Raw genomic sequence first — 6,000 nt, forward strand, 5'->3', positions numbered from 1 at the left:
ATATGGAGAGCACCTGACCCACATTGGAAGCTTATTGGAGGGAAATGTATTAGAACATGGTTAAAAACACACACACGTACAAGTCACCGTGGGTCAGTTGTCTTCATGTGCAAACCACAAATAAAAGGTAGAGCGAGGAGAGATTCTCCAATGCTCTGTATTTTCCTTTCATTAGTAATAAACTGACAAAAACAGATCTACATGTCCCTGTGAACGAAGACGCAAAGATGGGTGGACTCACTTAATCTCAGAAAATTACCGCGCCATTCTAATGACCATCTAGACTAATGAAAGGAAATTCATTTTGCTGTATTTAGGCAGCGAGACCGCTTCTGTTCTCTCCATTGTTCTGTACTTAATTTACTACAATGCACAGTTTATCCGAGCAGATTTGTTTCTATTACAGCATTTGACGAAATTGGAAAAAAAGAAAACACAAAGTAGTTTTATGTATAATTGAATAATATTTGTATTTTCCTCTCCCTCCAAATTTAACAAGCACCACCTTTGAACGTAGTCAGAACCAATAAAGAGCTGTATTTCTACAGTATTAGGTCTTCATCACCGCATCAGGCAAAATTGTGTCCTGCAAATCTAAACAAATTTTCCTGTCACTCCTTTTAACAGAAATGTTGTTTGGCTGCCACTCATGCACCGCCTTTCTGTTCCTGCCTTTCAACGCATGTTTAGCAAAGTTAAGACGGCAGCCTTTTTATTGCTCTACAGTGTAATGAGCTGTCAGCGCTCCTCAGATTTTTGTTGTAGAGGCGGGAGCAAAGCCAGTCGGTCTGAGTCACAATGGAACTAGACAGTAAAAAGAAGAACAACTTCCATCAATGTGTAGAAAAAGTATATTTTCTTAAAAAAAAAATCTGTAATTTTTCTGTCATAGTCGGAAATAGAATAATTGCATTATTCCATCCATCCGTAAATTTTTACTTCCAAAGCTTCACCAAAACAGCCAAAAACTGCAGTTATTATCAAATTAACTTCAACAGGAGTACGTATTGTATTTGTTTAGTGCTTCTTTTGATGTTCTAGTTAATTTACGGCAGCCGGGTCGATGTGGGATTAGATCAGAACACTCCTGTTCATCATAAAGAAGCAACATGACGACGCACTGTGACGTCTCGCTTTAGGAGCTGCCGCTTTGAGCCTCGAGATTTGGCCAGCACCATGTTTGATTTTTAAAACCAGAAGAAACCATATTTGAAGATGCAGGGGAGACTGTCTGAGCTTGAGGTACCGTCAATCACCTGGTGTCTTCGCGCCAATGTATAGGCAGTCGTTCTTTATCATCTATTTTACTCTATTTGGGACCATTATTTACAAAATTATTATCCTGCTGTATTGAAGACTAGCAATTGAAACTGTAAACTTTTTATAAAAAACGTTTACTGATGTCAAAAATTAGGTGACTTCCTGTGGAGTTTGCCTCTGCTGGTCATTCAAGAGAATACAAGTTACAGTCCTTTTCACAGACCCAAACTTCTACGTCCAATTTCTTATACAGTCAATGTTTTTTAACAATAGAGGAATGAGCTGTATCAGACTTGACAACACAAGAAAAACTTGTTAGTGTAGCAGAAGAGATTTCTGCATAATGAATGCCGCAAGACTACCATGTTTCCTTCCATTCCGTTAGGTCAGGACTATGCTGCATCATGCGTAGATGTTCCACCGACTTCCTCGTCCGACATAATTCTGCCTCCAGGGATTTTGGCTTGGCACTGCCCTGACTCTGAACTGGCACAGCTCTCTGACTGAGAGATTATTGAGACACACTGATCCAAATAGTGCACCTCTGGTCAGAGTCTGTGCACATTAACATGGATCCATTCAGGATCAAGCCTTTTACATTTTCCATCGGATGTTATTTGCATAAAAGGTTAGACTTTCTTTAAAATAGGATATGGATTGTAGGATTGTGACAGTGCAGCTGTCATATCCAAGCAGCTGTTACTCAGAACTGTATTAAATGTAAATCCTCTCTTAAATGCGACACAGGCAAAACACATGCTTTGTATTTATTCCCCCACTGCAAAATAATTATATAAACCCTGGGTAGGAACTGTAGCAGTTTGATAATGCTTCAACGGAAACTGGAAATTTAACATGGAATACTTTATTTTTAGCTCTGACTTAAGTTGGACTTAATTCATTAATGAGATGATGACCCTGAGTGATGCTAGAAGTTGTAGCTGAAGTTCATTAAATTTGAATCATTAACAAATCAGAGGCGAACCAAAAACAAAATGGATTCATTTCACTCCAACACTATTTATTATTTATTTGACACTAAACCCAACCACATCCCTCACTGTTTGTGTGCATAAAATCAAGGTAATATCTTCCCATCATGAAGTTGTGAGTGAATATTTGGAGCAAATTAAATATTTAAATAATTTGCATCTACAAAATACTACTGGTTTCTATTTTGGGGATAATTTCAATACATTTATCTATCTCACCCGTATGTGACTTCAAGGAAAATCTACAGAGTGCAAAAAATATTGCTCCACAAAATAATGCCAGTCCAAGCAGCGCATACCATAATTCCCCAGGGTGCTGCACAGAAAGGAACAAACAAATAAACTGACAGAATTACCAACGCACACATCCAACCACAGCTCCCCCTGATCATGACCACAGATATAATAAACACTGCTCACTGGCAGCTCGAAGGTTAGATAAATGATGGTACAATTTATAAAACTCGATGTTCAACTTAATCAAACAAGAGTCATCAGGAGATGGCATCTGCATGAAAGAGCAGATAACTTGATGCTTTCACAGTTACCTGAGGTCACAACCCAAAATACAAAAGGAAACGACTTTGCAAACTGTAAAGTTCAATGAAAACGTTCCAACTGGTGTTCCAGCTCTACTGCAGAAGCAAAGTGATGGCAGATGGATGGAAGTAGGGACACTTTAAATCCATTTCTCCCCTTTTCTTATTGAGGGATGAACAAACATTATTCTCTCTTTGGTACGAATATTTTTCTGGAAATTCATTATTGAGAGGTTTACTCATTTATGGAGAAACCAAAACACATGGTAAACATATTGATAGAGATTTATGTGTCTCAGCTTCATTACACTCTAACTGAAGGATGTTAAAGACTGCTTCTATGGCTTGGAACAGAGGTGTGATGACGAGAGGAAAAACTTTGAAGTTGGCCTTGAATCCAAAGCATTACAAGAACCTGATGAGCCTACCAAGCTCCCAGTATAACCCCACTACCTTCGTTTCTTAATATAAACTCTAATCATGCTCCTGGGCGGAAGTTAATGTTACATTGAACTGTTTGTTTAGTAAATGTGGTTTTGCATCCTGCCACAATACCTGGGTACATAATAGTTGGACTGAGGACAAACAGACAAGGGCGAGAGATGTCAGAGTGACTAATAAGCTGTGATGTCTGAGCAAACCCAAAGTGGAACATGAATAAAACTACAGGTGAGGGAGGGGAGGCGCATGAAATGGAAGAGACGGAGAAAAAGCTCAAGGATATTCACGAGCTGTGGCCAAGAGAGAAAACAGTAATAAAATTGACTATCAAAGAAAGAGAGAGAGATAAAGAGGGGATGGACACACACACACAGTGATACTCTAATGAATTAGATTTTGTTAATTTCCGTGTTAGCGCCTGTCATGGTGCAGCGGTCCCTGGCCTACATTCTGCCAGCTGGCTTCACGCAAGTGCATGCATGAGTATTCACCCCCCCGCTCTCACACACACAAACCCACACACATGGATCAGAGGAGACAGTAGTGGGGCAGTATTGCCACGTGGTAAGATTTAAATATTCGGCATCCATTAATACTGCCAAGCACGCAGGGTTTCATTCTTTTATCGTCTTTACATCCTCTGAAATTTACTTAAAAAGTGGCTTTACCGCACCTTCTGAATGTCATTACTAATATTACAGCTAAAACACCCTGCGGCTTCTCATCCCACAAGCTAAAATAATTATTTGCCTGTGTTACTCCTGAGTATAAGAATGCCCTCACGCAAGCCTTGTAATGGTTTCCTGCTGGCTGAGTCTTGCTCGATCTAATACCCTCGTCCCAGTTCCATCCACAGACGCATAAAACTAATTTTAAAGTTGCATGAGGTAGATTAGCCTAGTTCAGCCATGCAGTGTAAATTGGGATGGGTAACGTAGTGACGATAAACGCTGTTCTCGAAATCAAGAACGACGCAAATAAGGAAAAAGGAAAGTCAACAGTACTAAAGCCTGAAACATGCTTCTGCGACTGCGTCTGCGTCTTTTCACGCCGCTGTGGCACAAGACTCGTTTCATTCATGCTTCCCCAACCGTTGCGCGTCTTACAAAGCAATTCCGCGCCAGAACACTAGGCGGAGTAATGCTTTTTGTCGAAGACGACCTGAGAGACGCCTTCTTTCTTCTTCATCGATTGTTTATTTACATAGCTACTGCGGCTCCTTGTAGCCTTTTTCAGGCGGACAAATACGCCAGTCAGTGACGGGTTATACAAGTGGACATACTTTCGGATCTCTTCTGCCAAACGCTCTTCTTTTTGGTCCATATTCATTCTTCTAAATCTCCCGTTGTTTCTGCCTGTATTATGGGGCATGAAACCGGAAATGCAGCTCCAGAAGGGATCTAGAGCAGACCAATCACAGCCTTGCGGGCTGAGTGAGCTTGCGGAGCTTTGCCGTAAATTTTAGAAAAGGGGGTCGACACCCGTCAGCACGTAAGGAGGGATACATAAGCACGTAAGGGACCCGGAAGGGCTCTTGCGCTTACGGGCCCGTGAAAACGCAGAAGCATGTTTCAGGCTTAAGAGTGAATGAGGGAATATACGTGTAGGCGCTGATGTGCAACGTTTGTGTCGCGTGCACAAAAGGTGGGGTCATACTGTAAGCAATCCACCGAGTGGGCAAGCTAAGCTCCTTAAGTGGTCTTCCATAGAAAGCAATTGTGACCAATTTAGCTCAGCGAGAGAAAATTAGATGAGAATTGACAGATTAGCGGCGCATGCGGAGAGAAACAAAGGGCGGTTTGAAAGTAATGTCAGCAACAATATAAACACACAAAAGAGAAATGCACGGAGGGAGGAAACAAGCAATGAGAGGAGTTAAGAAAAATAAGTGGAAGGAGAGAGTGCATAAGACAAAAAAATAAAAGAGCTAAAGCACACCAAAAATAATGCAATGTGCAACTTTCAAAATAACCATGTGTGCATTTGATATAGAGTCAGGAATAATAACACAAACATAGTACTCACCTAGTCTAGGCTGCCCTTAACGCTGGCACTGAGTAGCATAACTCCAACACACACACACACAAGCACGCACGCACACACCACCTCCAATGTGAAACTACGAGTGAGTGCAAACATAAGTAGAAGGAGAATGAGCACTCCGAGTACGGAGAGCAGAAAAATAGATTTCTAAACAAATGTGTTTGAATGAGAGTATGGTGGTGTGTGTGTGTGTGTGGGTGTGTGAGATGGGTGGGTGTGCGATACCGTTTGTCTAGCAGCAAACGGTATAGGAGAGCTCCGATTCTCTCTCTCTCCCTCTCTCGCTCTGGCAACTGTGACGCTTCACTTTCATCCAGCCTCCTCCCTCCCTCCCTCCTACTCTCCGTCTTCCCTCATTCGCTCTCCCAATCCTTCTTTCTTTCCCTCTCTTAATCCCTCACTACCCCGGGCGCCCCCACCTCCCGACCCAAAGGCTGATAAAGACTTATGAGCAGAGAGCCTGACATCCCGGGCACACACAGACATGGGATAAAATGTATCCAGCTTGTAGTAACAGTACCCAAGTTGTGTTGTCACTGTATTCAAGGTTCATTTGACCCTCAAACAGTTACTATAGCTTTTATCTTTATTTCCTTTTTCTACACTAGCTTTTATCGTCATCCTGTCTTCCAGAACTCCAACAGAGCTTGGTACAATTTGAAAAGTTTGTGGAATCAATATTACATGATGCCAGAATGCCAAAACCGTATTTTTATCTTATACCT

Source organism: Pleuronectes platessa, chromosome 19 (genome assembly GCF_947347685.1).
Source record: "Pleuronectes platessa chromosome 19, fPlePla1.1, whole genome shotgun sequence".
Lineage (NCBI taxonomy): Eukaryota > Metazoa > Chordata > Actinopteri > Pleuronectiformes > Pleuronectidae > Pleuronectes > Pleuronectes platessa.